The 15,752-nt window shown below is 46.4% G+C and overlaps 1 protein-coding gene across 4 annotated transcripts in view; it reads right to left on the bottom strand.

The window, feature by feature from the left end:
• The window catches only part of LOC118512356 (xaa-Pro dipeptidase-like), a 46,310-nt gene that overhangs the window by 26,491 nt on the left and 4,067 nt on the right, over positions 1-15,752 (bottom strand). For 2 of the 4 annotated variants that reach the window (XM_036056665.1, XM_036056669.1), the window contains exon 2: positions 5,549-5,601. The exons of 1 other annotated variant lie outside the window; for it this stretch is intronic. The gene's annotated coding sequence lies outside the window, so the exon portion shown is untranslated. Of the gene's footprint in view, positions 1-5,321; positions 5,467-5,548; positions 5,602-15,752 lie in introns of all 4 variants that reach the window. One more of the 4 variants, XM_036056666.1, reaches the window with a different exon arrangement.

The raw sequence follows: 15,752 nt of genomic DNA, 5'->3' as shown, positions 1-15,752 counted from the left end.
CAATAACAGATTTAGACTAGTTTGTATTAATCCAAGTAGCTCTTCTGTAAGTGCACCGCAAAATGTCGTCTCCCAGGCGTATTGTATTTTCCACTGATGATGGTTGCGATTTGCTGTCCACGGAGCACTTGATTATGCGTTTCACTTATCGAATACTGTGCCGATTTTTTGTGTGCACGGTAAATGCTATTGATTATTGCTAGCGCGTATTTACCCACAGCAAACAAAAAATGCAGTAACGCAATTTCCTTTCTCTCTCTCTCTTTTCTGTCCTTCCTAAATTGAGCTTATGTTACACCCGTTGTATACGCTTGGCGATGTCGGGATTTTCTTACGGCGCTTAGCTATGCTAATACCGTACGTAGGGCGATCTGTTTTGCTTGGCAAAAATGTAATCAGTACACAACGGTTCTCGTCTGTTTCTCTCCTTTGTTGTTGGTTTTGTTGTTTTGTTCCTTCACGACACGCAACACTGCGTACGTACGGACTCTTGCTGAATGGGAGTACCGCAAACAGACAAGGAGAAAGCCCGCACCAGCACGAGCTTTTCAATTTCCTATGGATGTTTTCCTCGCTTTTGTTGCTACGCTTGTGAGAGAAATTTCTCCACACTCGCGCCGTTTCTGTGAGTGCTGGAAGGAGGTGCGAACTTGGTTCCGTTTCCTCGATCCGACCGACCGACGTGTTTCCAACTGGCGTTTTGTTTTCTTTTGCACAACACTCTACTCTGCGTCGCAGTAACTTTACTACCCTTTTTCTGCGCCTTTCATACACGCACACACACGCACTCACTCGTAGAGATCAGAGGCAAGGAAAAACAATACGCAGTTCCTGTCCGCGCTTGAGGATCTGGATATCTGAAGGTGGTGGTGGTGGTGGTGATGGTAGTGCAGCACTGTAGTCTCTCCACGCAGTTTTCACAATTTTATCTTCACTTGGTACGTGGAAAGCATACACAATACGTGAAACTTCGCTGCAGTGCGTTTTTGTTACCGTTTCTCTCTTGCTTTGCACTTTTTGCCTTTTTCTTTCGGTCGCACGAATCACGTCTAGAGTGTGGCTCGATCACTTCACCAACCGGACCCCTTAACTGGTACAACAGCAGAGTAGCAAGTTTAGACAGCAATTAAACGCCGCGACTACCTTCCGTTGGCCTGGCTGGCTGGCTGCGTTTCCGTAGGGCTCACACTTATTACCAGCAATAATACACACCAACACACACGCGCGCACACCAGATGTGTACTCTTGCTGCTGCTGCTTTTCACTCGACGGCCGTTGCCCGAGATGAGGTGGGCACACTTAACTTCTTAACGGCGAGGAGAACCAACCAGCGCTTGGCCTCCAACGTCATACAATCTCAACACACAACGCAAACCAAAAAAAAGCGACCACGCACACACTGCTCTGCCCACGGAACGTGTAAAGAGGCACGGAATCGATTGGAGCAGAAAACAACAACAATAACAAAGATAAACACGGCCCCAAATGGTAATGTAAACCCTTTCTATCGCCGCTGATATTGTTAGCACTGCGGCGGTGGTACTTCGTTTCCTTCCTCAGCACTGCTGTTGGTGCTGCTGCTGCTGCTGCTGTTAGCCCTTTGACAACACTCTTGATTCACTTTCTCGTTCTCGCGCAATGCAGCAATGTTGAACAAGCTGGTCTATCTCTTTCACACCCGTTTGCTTGCTGTGTGAGATACTTTTTTTCTTATGTACAGGAGCGAATAGCGACCCGGTTAGATGCTATCGACTCGGACGTGCTAGATCGAATGAACGGACCGAGTAACGGCCGCTTGCTTTCGTGTTTACCTCGCAGCAAGCGCGTCGACCCATTGCCACACGCACACCACCACAAACCTGCTCGTGTGAAGCTGTGCAGCTGTGTGTGCGTGTGTGTGTGTTTCGATGGGACCGTCGACGTTACACAACATATCGTGCCGTGCAAAACGGTCCCACTGCTAGGAAAACAACTCGCAGCGTATAGGAAAAGTACCCAGCAATTATGCTGCTGATATATTCCTTTGAAGCGATTTTCAGGAACTAGGAATATTTAACGTTCATACCGACTTTCCAAGAATAGTATTACCAACAAACGAAACGTAAACATCGAAGAACATTCGAGTAAAACGAGCCCGCGCCGTCTCTTGGGCTGTGTGTAGGTGTGTTGGTGTCATTCTGCGACTGCGCTGTTTGTGTTTGCGTGTCTCTCGATTTTAAGTAATCATCCATCGTGTAAAAAGTATAAATCCATCCTACATCAATTGCGGCAAAACTGTGCAGAAAAGTTTGACATTCGGGATGATATGGCCGCATAACCGGATCGATCCTGTTGAAGGCAAAAGAAGCAATTCACGCCCTTTTCCTAAGTGTGCGTGAGAGACAGTGGTTCAGTCGCGACCATTCATCGACAAAAATGAGAGCAAACACCTCCTCTCGCTCTTTCCTCTACTCCGTTCCTCTTCTGCTTCACACCAAAAAAACAACCAACAAAATACATACAACTTCAGTGCTAACCCGACCCGACATTCCATTCTGTTTCCGTTTTTTTCCTACCTCACGCGCAATCTCGCTCACACCAGTACAGGGTCCGGTTTACCCTGTCTCGCTCGTTCTCAATACTGAATAATGTAAATAAACCTCCTGCAACGATTTAACCACTACAACCATCCGTACAGTGGCATACAAGCTAGCTGCACCGTGGATTGTACCGAGCCCCGTGACGTCTGCCGCAATCGCACGGTATGCCTTGATCGGCGTACACTGTGCTGTTGCGTGTCTCTCGCACACGCTTCGATTCACGGTTAACGTCCTTCTCCTTGCTCTGAACTATTTTCATCAAACAGAAAATGCTTGCGTCTCGCTCACACTTTCCCTACGGCATAGGCTGCCATTAAACCGGTGGACCGCGCTCGACCGCGCATTACTACCAGCAGCTCCGCCAGCGTAAACATGACCTCGATTTCATGGTATTGGTGCACAAAATGGCGCCCTCCAACCAACGCAGCAGCAGACACGGGGTGATTGTTTTTGTTTTGTCGCGATCAAAACATCGCCACCCTCTTGCTCGCGCACCAGGTGTTTGTATCGACGAACCACCACACCACCCACAAACTACCACCACTACACCTTCTTCTGATCAGGTTGTGCGATAGAGGGCGATGGCATGGAAGCCGGACAACGTGCAGCAGCAGGGCAACGGGAGATTGATTGAACCAGCAGGCAGCAAGCACGGGTTGAGAAAAAGATTCCCCGAAAAGGGGTGTATTGTCTTCGCGGTTGTTGTTTTTCGCCCACGTCCTCTTTCCACGGCACATTCGTAACAGATTCAACGATGGAATTATTCATCTCAACAGCGCCGTCACACAGCGCTCACCACCAACACATCGCCACCGTCGCGCTTATGGCGTACAACGAACGGAAGTGAATCATAGTACAATGGCCATATCGAACCTTTTGTGGGAAGCAGCAAATATTGCAAAATGAAATGAGCTACACCATTGAGAATTCGTTTCAAAACAACCATTGCAGCTAGAAAGAAAGCGTAAATACTGGGTACGAGCAACGAGCAGAGTTCTGCACCAGCCACGCTCCATTCGGGCAGTTTATTCAAGTTCGTTTAGTTCCCTGAACATGGGTACCGCTACCGCTTCAAGGCAGCTGGCCGGCCGTGTAAGTAGTTTCTTTTAGCAGTTTTTTTTTGTCTGTTCTTGAAAGCGTCTGCTCACAGGCGCTTTGACCTTTTCGCAACAGTGAAAGGAGGTTCGGAGCAGCATAAATTATAAATAACAACAAAAAAGGATACATGTACAGTGTCAGTGGAGAAGGAAAAGCCCTCGCTTTTGCTCACACTGACAACATGGACCGGAGGACTGCAAGACTTCAACCCGCACGAAAGATGTTTTATTGCTCCAAACGTATCAAAGTTTTATTTATTAGATTCCAAGCTTTCGAAGACTGCAAGCAGATTGTGTGTAATGCTTTCCATTATCCAAGCGAAAGTAAAATTTTCGACTCATACACAACCTTTAAGTTACCTCGAAACAGTGCAAAATAACAACGAAAGTAAAACTTCAGCCCTGCCGCTGGTGGTGCCGCGAGAGACGGTATACGCGGTATTTTATGAGCTGATTCGGATTTTCCTTTTTTTTAGGCACCCCAAAACGATGTAAAAAGGATATCGTTGACGACGGTTTAAGTTCGTTGGCGTCTAAACGAATCGAGCTTTTTGTGTGTGTGTGTGTGTGTGAGTTTCTTTTTTTGGTGTGTTGCTGGTTCACAATCCGAATGGATGTTATGTTGAATCGAAAGCGCTTTCTACATTGTTGAACACAAATAAAAATAGCGCAAAAGCTGAGGGTGGAGAAAACCCAACCGAGAAAGCCACCCCGAGAGAGAGAGCGAGAGAGAGCGAGGTACAAGGATTCGTTCAAGGTTACCACCACCGGGTTGTACATAATGTACGTACGGCCAACGAACGACCCGAACGCTTCCCGCCATCCAGCTCGCTGGGCCCTTGCCGTTTGCTTGCCTTGGCGATGGTATCCTTATGGAAAGCCAGAAGAAGTACCATTTTTTTGCTATATCTTTGCGCACTCTTGCCCGCGGTTCGGTGGCTCCGGTCAAAGCAGGATGGAGAGTATGTTTGTGTCCCGGGATAAACAGGCTAAGGAAGGTTTCCTTTTGCTTTGCCGATGCGCATCTCCGTGTTCTCTCGAACCAGGAGAAAGTGCTGAAGATAATAATTGCGGCTGGCTGCCCTGATGATGGTGATATGGAACACACACAGTTTCAAATCAGAACAAACAGCGTTATAACATCATTATTGATATCAGCAATCGGGAAGTAGGTTCGGAAAATGATTTGCTACTATCTTTGCCCGTGGTGTGGTGTAAGCGTCAAACAGCAGCACGCACCTGCTTACGCTTCAGGATGTAGCGTAATTTTATCAATAAAGACGAGATCAACAACTGTGAATCAGACAAACATGAGTCGTTACTTTTTCAATGATGTTCAAAAACTTTCCATACAAATTTAAAAATAGAAGCTCGATATCATACCAATCGTTACATTGGAGCCGATACATTGTAGAGTACAGAGTTTATTTGCAGGAGCGATTAGCGAGACATCGACGCTATAAACTTGTAACCACTAGCTCCTTATTTGTGGGACGGAACAGCCCATTTCAATGTTGTTAGACTTACCCGGTTTCAAGGTCAAATAAAACGAAATACTTCTTCTATTTCTTCTTCTTCCTTGGCTCTACCAACCTCGAGAGGTCTCGCGGCCTGCCATTTCTGGCTTTCTGTGACTTAATTTTACCTGTAGCAAAGTAGTCAGCGTACGGGGAGGCGGTCTTGATGGTCTGGATTTGAACCCCAGCCCTGCCGTGTGAAGACCGGCGTCGCTGTCGCCTCGGCCACCGGACCGCCCCCAAAAACGAAATACTACGCGTTGGAAATATTCGCTAAAAAGTGCAGGACGATTGAAATGGCAAAGGATTTGCTAGAAATATTTCAATTTTGCAGTATAAAGTACGCACTACTTACATGAAGATTAGCTTTCCACAGGTATCAAATTGCCGTCTGTACTGCAAGTGTGTCTGGAAATGAATTTTAAACAAACCACACATCAGACAGAGCTTTTTATTCGAAGAAGTCGGTTGAAATTCCCTGCTGCTGATCGCAAACAAGCCTCAATATCTTTTTTCACCAAATTCAATCCTGACTCATACCACAATTGTTCCAATAATATCGATTTCCCTTCCAGTTGTGTTGCATTTCTAACGTCGACACAACAAGAAAAAAAAACATAAAAAGAGAAGCAAACATTCGCTTGCAAAAAAAAGAAAGAAAAAAACATCCAATAGGTGGTAAACAAAGTCATGCCCTCAGTCAGTCAGTACGTTATCCTTGGACACCGAGAGATAAAAACAAGCATCGGTTGAACGTTATCAGTTCAAAGTGTGAGTACGCGGCGTGTGGATGCGTAAATGCGATCGATCGAGCTCTGGGAGCGAATGCCAGTTTTATCTACACTCCCCCAAACGATTCATTTCCACGAAATTCAAGGGCAGAAAAACAACGCCACATTGCCGTTTTACCGGGAAGCTATATTATACAATCTATGGACAGATTTTCAGAACCATAACAACAACAAACCGGACAGTCATGGCGTATTTTTCATAGCAAACCACACGAAAACAGCTTTGCTTAGAACCTTCAACGGCTTATCTTGGAAGTGATATGCTAGATGCTTTTGCTACCTTGCCGTTCAATGAATTTGGAGAAAAAAGTTTCACTAAATTGTGATTATTTAGGTCTTTTCCATAAAATGTAGAGAACTTGAAAGGCGCCAGCCAGAATTTGCAATCGTGCGGGGGACCTCGTAGTAAGATGATACACTGCAAATATGCGTTCTTCTCAGGATGGACCTGCTTGAGCTGATCTGGACATCGGAGTTAGTTAAAAGTAGTTAAAAATGAACGCGAAAGAGAACGACACGACTAAAAGTCACTGGGGAGTGCTTGCAAGTCAAATATTTCGCACGGAGGTTCACTACATTCGCAAGGAATGTATATCCGTTGCTGTTGCCGCCTGCCTAAATCACCCGTCCAGTGGACGGATATACATTTGCTGCGCCGGGAGCATCGAGCAAAATGATACGTGCAACCTTGCTACAGCAGCGATTAAATCCACATGTGGTGTGCGAGGAAAGGTAAACCAAACAAATCCTATATTTAGAGCTAAACGAAACATTTGCCAACTAATCAAAACCGATCCCGATGACTGGGTGTGTGTGTTGTTGCTGACCAAATGGTGGGAAATTCCAGCGAGGACTTAGGGACTTTTTACCGTGTCACCTGCACGGTTACCCCACGGTGATGAGTAATACCTGGGGTGAAAGGATAACACTAGCTAATTTTACCCGTGCGATGGTGAAAGTCTTGAAATTGAGACCTTGAAAGCAACATTAAACTTTCAAACTCCAGCTGTCGTCCCGTAAAAGGACGCATTTGCTACGTGACGCAGCGCTCGACTGCATGACTGGGTGATAAGTGATAAGAGGGCGAGTCTAATTGCGTATAGAAAAAGGGGGCTCACAGGGGTCCAGCATGACACAGCTACGCAGCTGCCTCACCATTATACACTCTCGAGTGGATCGAAAACACCACAATCTCATTCCCAGCGACGCACAATGCACATTGACAACAACAACAATCCACCCCCCCCCCCCACCCCACCCATCCGCTGCAGTTCATCCCCCTCGTATAGCTTAACAGTGTTGCTGCTGAGAGCGTGGAAAAGTATAGTAAACAAACCGATCGGCTTTCAGCCCACAGCTACCCCACCCATGGCTGCAACTGTCCATGGCCCGATTGGAGCCCGCGAGTGCCCACCCTTTGCTGTTCGAAAAAGTTGCATTCTCTCTCTATATCTCTGTGAGTGTGTGTGTGTGCGTGTGTGTGGGTGTGTTGCATCGACATCTCGTGGACTGCCGTGTGAGACGGGTCGGTCACATGGACACGGTCTGTGTCTGGTCTGTGTCTGTGTGTTGTGTATGTCTCGAAATGCCGAAACGTCCGAACGCGTCCGATGTCTGCGATTTCGCTGCATCACATTTGCAGTCGCTGTGGCCACTATTGCGCCTGGTCGCGCTCAAAACAACAACAACAAAAACCTACTGAAAACAAAACGGTCATCGATGCTTAGCGTACGGGATAAGCAAAATTTCACCTTTTCCGGTAACGAATGCATGTCACCTCTATGCCCGTGGTGTGACAGCGGAACGTCCCCAGAGTTTCGGCAATAGGTAGGCTTGGTGCAGTCGCTGCTTGAGCTTTTCATTTCCTGCTTCATGACTCGTCGCCGAACAAAACGCTGACTGAGCGGTTTACTGTGCTGAGGCCACCGCACGCCACAATCACGTGGCACGGGAAATAGATCAAACCGCTGTCAGCCGGTCCGTCCGCTGATACAGAAACGAATGATGGATCCGTGCGTGCATGATGGGTACGTTCCCAAACAATAACAAGCGTAGCGATTTTTTTTCTTCTTTGCATTGCAAAACAAAATCCCCCCAGAGGAGCTGGTAAAAAAACGATTTTAAACACGAAACACTTTGGTGCGGGGTCTGGGTCTCATGTTCTAGTTGGCATTTCTCAGCGAATGGAGCTTATTCACCCTCGGCCCGGCCAATGGGGTAAACACTATGCTGCACATAGCATAGCAACAAAAGAAAAAAAGAAGAGAAAACCCTTTATAAATAAACCAGTAGAAGAGAGCAAGAAGCGAGGAAAACACTCAGCGCCGAGATGCAGACGGCTGCTGCTGCTGCAACGATTCGATGCAACGGAATGCACTGTAACCTCATTCGCTCGTCAGCCCCAATGGCTGGGGACTGTGTGTAGGCGACGTGTTTGCCAAGGGAATCCCAAGTACAGGGGGGAAAAAAAACGAACGAACAGCACACAACGGTTCACGTAGTGCATGTTTTTGTTACTCGCATACTTGTCGGAGATTGTTCTTCTCGGCAATGCACGATGCACGATTGCTCGTAACGATGGGGATCTCGTACGCGCATGGCACAACCGTGCCGTTGTGAAATATAGTGGGAGCAAAGATTTTGCTGAATGAATAAGCCAATGCGAGATCGCTGACTTCACTACGTACACGAACACACACACACACACACTCATACAAGAGCGTTCGAATCAGTGGAACTCAATGCAACTGCATTTGGGGAAACACCGATCGAGTGATGTTGGTCACCCCGTCACGGGTGTGGTGACTGGTTGTTTGTTTTGATATTTTAGATGCTAAAGATATTTGCTCTAATATTATGTTTTCTTCTTTATGCTTTCTACTAATTACACTCTACTTTTACTTCTTTGGCACCACACCATCGCGAGGTTTTGGACTGCTGTTGTCGGCTATCCTCGTCATGATTTTAACTGTAACAGATCCTGGGTTTTGCCAAACCGAATTTTGGTCCAATTTATGACAAGCTCCTATCCTAGTTTGCAAGACATTCTCACCATTATGCATCGAATTGAAAGACCCGCTAGGCTCCAGCTGGTTATGTCATGAGAATGACACCGGACAACCCAGTCTGTAATGCGTTTTCAGGATAGCCACTTCGAATGAGAAGATGGGTTATTGCATTGGTGCTCGAACGGGAATCTGGGATGGAGCTACGCCACTTCCCCTAAAAATTTCTTTACTTGGCCAATAAAAAAGACTTTAATCTTCTTTCTGTTTGCCTGTCTCCTTGCATGCTGATTGCTTCGACAGATTTTTCATGCCGGTGGACCTACGTCTTGGCAATTCACCCAAACATCCGTCGTACTTTTGTCAAAGATAAGCTCATACAAGCATTATCAGTCAATTTGGGGCAGCATTTGGAGAAAGCAGTGTAGGAAGCTTCCTTTATGGTATCAGCACTGAACAAGCAAGTTGGATATGGTGAGACACTTCCTGCGTACTGGTGATATTCAGTTAAACTGTGACAACATGAGAGTTCTGGTTGCAGCTTGGCAGCTCCGATAGCCAATGAAAGATCCGCTATTTTGTTAAAGAACATACTCTTTTCAATACTGTTTTGAACAGACAACGACTACAACGAAAATGTTTTTTTTTTTTTTTTGTCAGGTGGCCATGTCGTTGGTTGGAACAGACTCCTAAATCTCGTCAGTAGAGTCCATAAGAAATGTATCGGCAAACCTAATTGTTGGCCATTTTCTAGCCATAATTGCATCATGACACAGGTTCAATAGACTATGCGATCGAGAACCGCCAGCTTGGCTGTCAACTATCTACCGTAAAAGTCCACTCACAGCGGAGAGACGCTATTTTTGTAGAATGTCTCTTATTGTCCGTTAAAATCTTAGGATTATAACAAACAGAAAACCAATTTCGGTATGTACAGGAATTTTTTATCCACCATGGCCGCGTCTTAATTCAGTAAATTTTGTTTGATGCATCGTTCATTATTTTCATCGCTTTTTCTGGCAGTTGAGTAAAATCAGTCCAACCAAATCAAAATGCAAGAATAACTGTGCAACCACTCCATCAAATGCGCAACACTCTGCGTACACATTTGACGTTATCTTTAAGTTGAGCGCTGCAGATTGTGCAGTTTGCAGTTGGCGTCAGCAGGGGGATAAGCGAGTGGCTGTTTGCTACATTGTAAACGTCAACTGATAATAAAATAAGTCCTCGGTACAACCTTCTAACCACGCTAATCTAAACACAAACATCCACCTTGTCCAACAGGCGCGCTACACCGATGTTGAATGATAGCCAATGTCAACAGTGTGCGCCTCGCCAAGTGAAACGATATAATTTCATCTTCCCGAGTGAATCAACTGCCTTCCCTCCGTTGTAGGAAGTTTAGGCGTCCAATTCATCAAAAAGCATTCTCTCTCTCTCTCTCTCTCTCTCTCTCTCTCTCTCTCTCTCTCTCTCTACGTACGGTAAACTTTCGACCAGAATTTTAAACCATTAACCATGATCCGACTCGAACGCGCTTCGATAGGCACTCGACTTGTACGCAAACATTGACCATGTGCCGAATTAACGAATCGAAACAGGAAAGCCAAAACATACTTGGCGAAAGTCAACGTTCTTTGCGCCGGATTTTTGCAGTTTTTGCTTGCGTTGTGGTAATGTGAAACGATACGCCCTGTCTCACCTTCCGGGGCCCACGCAACCGTGTGTGATTCCCTGGGCAACGTTTGCAAAGTAAACATGGATCCACATGGAACCAGAAGCCGTGGTCTTACGTGGTCATTGCTGTACTTTTATTTCCTGCATTAGCGCTCCATAGCAAAGAACGAAATACTAAGGTTAAACGTGGGACAGAATTGTAATACGTATCAAGGCGTTTGGTTCTTTGTTGCTTCAGTTCCTGCCACAGAGCTAGAGCACCACACCCAACCTAAGCCAAACGTGTTTCAACGTGTCTGTCTCCTTCAGAGCATTCGCTGCGCATTTCGACCGAACGCGCTTCAACGAATTTGTTGTCATTTCGTACCTCGTGTGTTGACGTTCCGCGTGCGCATGTGTTTGATTCTTTATTCATCATCACATCTCGACCGGCGCGCTTAACCAATTCGCGGCCGCGTTCGTTGAACCTCCACGTGCGCGCACCGTTAACGTTCTCGCCAATTCAAACTCGCGCACTGGCACGTCAACGGTCGTAATGTCGTCGTTCGGTTGTTTCTGCTTTGCTTACGCGATTTGAGCGATCGGCTTGTGAGTGATAAGAGCGTGAGAAATGTAAAGTGCATAAGAGAAAGCTCACTGTGCTGTTAGCGCAGTTTAGCACCTTCACAACTGATTAACGAAAATGGCGCACTTCTCACCAAAAAGCACCATGAAAATGGTTGTTCACCGCTTCGCTTAATCCTGGAAAGTCATCTGCGTTCCAGCGATCACTCTTTCTGTTTCGCTCGCCCCTCTTACGATGGTTCAGCAAAACTTTCATAGCATTTGTCTCGCTCAAACACATGGCCCCTGGCGGTTGTCAGGAACACCTGTCGCATCAAAGCAATATTCTACTCTACGCTCCGATCGTTTCCCACAGTCAGTTCCAGATGTGTATGGATTGGTGCGATGGGCAGAGTTCCATAGTCGACATAGTGTGGGCGAGCGCGTGCGTGCCTGCAGATCGTATGATTCAACAGCAGCAGCATACCGGCTTTCTCAAGGTTAATCTGTTCTAAGGTACAATGGCTTCTCGATCGGTGAAGCCGGCGATCGGCGACGTCTTCCCATGCCTCCGGGTTCGTTCGTCCGTTCGTTCGTTCGTTCTTGTATGCCGCGCTTGTCCGAAGCCGAAAGAGACGCGTAATAAAAGCCGCGCGTGTAGTTTTGATACTATGCACACGCGTTAGCGTAGTACGCCACACTGCCGGTGTTTGTTTCTGTTTGCCCACCCAGTCACAACAAAGGCAAACGAAGCAGTAATAGTAAAAGAATGCAGATTTTATGGTTCCCTTCGGTTCCGACCCCATTCCCCCCCGGGGTACACGTGTCAAAAAAGGCGTTAAACTCTAACACACATCTCGAGTGCTGATTCGTGCGTGTGCACGGTGATGTGATCTTTTTTATCAGATCAAGTGCGAAGAAAACTTTTCATTCGCCGTACTGGGCAGAACAGAGTGTCTCGGGGGTGCTTATGAATAATGGTGAAGCTCGTACGTCCACGTGACTATTTGTTCATAAAATGTCTATGCAAATGGTCATACGATAATTTGCTTGCGTCAATCACGGAAGGAACCAACGAACCAACCGGCAGGCAGGCCCCCATCTAAGCAGCTTGAGGCCTGAGACCTATGATTCGATGACTACATTTCAAGCTGTGAGTTCTTTGCCCCAGTACACACCCCTTTCCTGCCACATGTTTCAGTTCGACCCAAGCACCTCCCAACCCAACGCTCCGGGGAGCGGGGTAAACTTTGCTTCCGCTTACATCGCTAACCTTGACTGCGGTTATTACACTTTGCCTAATCTGCCCGATGACTCGGGTTCTTGAAGCCACTACCCCGCCACCCGGGCATAGATTTCGCATATTTTACGGCGATTGTGTAATTTAGGATCTTTGAGAAAACTTTTCTTAACAAATTTGCCTTGAAGAGTAAGTTTTTTGTTAAATATACTCTTGTGGTTAGTTATATTTTAATTTAGCTTAGAAAATTAACCTCCTGAATGCATAGGAGCAAGTTAATTTCAACATCTCGTTTATTCTTGTTAGTTGTTATGCTGCGCCAATAGTTTTACTACAAACGATTTAGTAGTAAAACTATTATCAAGTGAATAATTATTACAATTTAAACGAAATCAATGCTCCTTACAGATATGCGAAATTATCTTGCAGAAGCGTTCAAATGGACATGCCGTCCTTATCAAGCATCTAAAAAGCTGATTGACCCGTCCATTTTCGTGACGTGTCCACACAATTATTATGCGACAGGCATTTTTATAGCGCATACCTGAGTGCCACGAATTTCAATTTTACTACAAGGACCGTAAACAAATTACTTCTTTGGCACTACAACCTCAAAAACTCCTCGGCCTGCCATGTCTGCCTTTTCCTCACTTGGTTTACCCGTAGCTAGTTAATCAGTCCTGCGTACAGGAAGGCAGTGTAAGTGTGATGTGATGATCCCTGATTTTATGATTATTTAAAGTTCAAGTACTGGGAGTAAGCTTAGGGTTTCAGAATAGCAATAACAATTAAGAATAGTGCCAGAGAAATAATATTAACTTTGACGACCGATTCATCTTACTTTATAAAATGTAGAGACAGATACATTTCGACAGATACATATTCTAAAACTTTTTCCTCATTCTTACCCAGCCTTTAAAATGTTTTGAAGATCTACAATGGCTCGATGTAAGAAAAACTCTCCAATTGGTTTAGGTCTTTGGACCTGGGAGAAAATCCCAGCCTTCCTGTAAGCAAGGCTGGTTCCAAATACGGTAAGGGTACGCGTAAATAAGGATACGACTTTGTAGCGGTGGGTCGAATTTTCCGTAGCTGAACCCAGAAATTCTAAAATTGATAGAGCCATACAATGCAGTGTTTATATTAACATGCTTCAACTAACAACAATCTACAAGATGGTCATCAAATTAGTAATATTTTCTGACAAAGTGTGTTTGATTGGCGTTGTTGAGTAGCTCAATGCAGTAAGAGCCCAAGAAAAAAAATTATTCACATCTGATCCGATAAGAATTCCCAAACAAAAATACATCATACCGTGATGATGCAAAAGCATTGTGGCGAAAGGATTCCATTCCCCATCGAAAGAAACACACACACACACTACGGAAATGGGTGTGCTCGTACATGATCACCCTGTGCGGAACACAAAGCTGCTGTAAACAAACTTTGCGCGGGAATTTGCACCATCCCAACACCCCGTCGTCTGGAGCATATACATACGTGTAAATGTACACAAGTGTGTATGAGTGTGTTTGCGTGTGCATTATACACCTTATGTAAACCGGAGGGTTTTAACTGCCCTTGTGGTTCAAAAACGAGACACAAGAAAGGCTGCAAAACTCCAATACGTAAATGCGCACTCGCTGGTGGTGGCGAAACTCGGCAATGGAATTCAGTGTAAAAAAGGGCGCCCGGACCACCGTGGCTGCGGTGGGACGGCAGGACCCCGAGTCTGAGACAACGCACAGGGAATACCAACAAAGAAACCGGCTTTTATAGAGTGAGAGAGAGAAAGAGAGATGAGAGGAAAAAGCGGAAAACAGGAACACACCATCAACGACGGTTCAGAGAAAAAGGGAACGCACAAGAAGAATAGGAAAACCATCCAAACAGGGGCGAACGATCGAGGCCAGACGATCGAACGATCTTTGCTGGGGGTTTTGCAGCCTGTTGTTGTTGTTGTCTTTCCATCGCCGGCGTTAAAAAAGAGCGCCCGTACAAAGAGAGTGTGAAGAAACGGCGCAGGAGGAAGAAGAAGAAGAAGAAGCAGAAGCAGACGGATTGTGGCCACGGATGCAGCGAAAGGGGTTTACAGGTGCCCAGCCAGTAAAGAATGAGTAAAAATAACGACCGAACCGCGTCGTTTCATGCAACGCTCCAAGTCGAAGAATCATCATTCTGGCCGGCCGGCTGCTGGTTTCTACTTGCCCGTACAGCAACAAACGCTCTGTTCCCGGCCCACCATCTCAGCCATTGCTTATTTCGGCGTGCGATAAGAATGTATAGGAACTGGAGCTGGAGTTTAGCGAATGGAGTAGATTGAGAAAAGAGAACGGAATGCCTGAGTGATGAATAGAAATGCTGGAGAAAATTCATTATTATGGGACACTTTTTCGTCTCTTCTTGTTGCACGATTTCGGTTATTGACCAGCTTTTACGCCACACACACACTTCCATCGCGGCCAGGCTGTAGCGTCGCTTCCACCCCAAATGCGCCCATCACAACACACTCGCGGATTCCAGAGTGTCGGGGGCCATTCCATCATCACGCCGCAGTTCGCATGTTGTGCGATTACCATTGCCTTCTACGGGTCGTCAGACAAGCCGAAGAAGAGGCCGAAAACAAACAAAAAATAGCAACACTCTCGAGGCAGAGCGTACGTGGTTTTGTTTGCCACTTGTGTCTTGCCGTCCTGTGCTGCTTGCTCTTGGTCTTCTTTGCCCAACCGTGCCCAGGCCCGATCGACCACCGCTGCTGCAATGGCAATGTGGAGAAGTAGCGTGTAAAAACAGAACGGAAGAAAAATAATAATAAAGCCGGCTGCCGGCTGGCTGCAAAACGGTACGGCCGAGAGGGAGAGAGTCCCCGGGGAAACTCCGCTCTGCGGGGCCAACTTTGCAGCCATATCCAGTACCTGCCCACTCTGCCTGCCTGCCTGCCTGCTTGTCCGTCTTACAAGGCCAGCACTACAGCAGACACGCATCGAAGGTGCTGTGGAAAGAAAATAGATCGCAACACGGAAAGATGCAGACGAGGCACAAGAAGAAGGCCCTCTTGCTGCGATCGCTAACCGTGTCGGCGTTTTTTTCCGCAATCGAGCGAGTGTGTTTGTTTTGGTCCGTGGTCTTATGAGAGAAAGCGAGAGAGAGAGAGAGGGAGAGAGAGACAGTGAGCAGAGAGTGAGGGAAGGGAGAAAAGAACAGATGGGAAGGGTATGTAACAGCAAGAAATAGAGCTCTCGCGGCGATCATGAAGATCACCCATCATGATGGTGCTAGTGGCGTGTCCGTGTCAGCGCTATC

This window comes from Anopheles stephensi, chromosome 3, assembly GCF_013141755.1.
Source record: "Anopheles stephensi strain Indian chromosome 3, UCI_ANSTEP_V1.0, whole genome shotgun sequence".
Lineage (NCBI taxonomy): Eukaryota > Metazoa > Arthropoda > Insecta > Diptera > Culicidae > Anopheles > Anopheles stephensi.
Note: the sequence above shows the minus strand (reverse complement) of the source record. Positions and strands in the feature narration are given on the sequence as shown.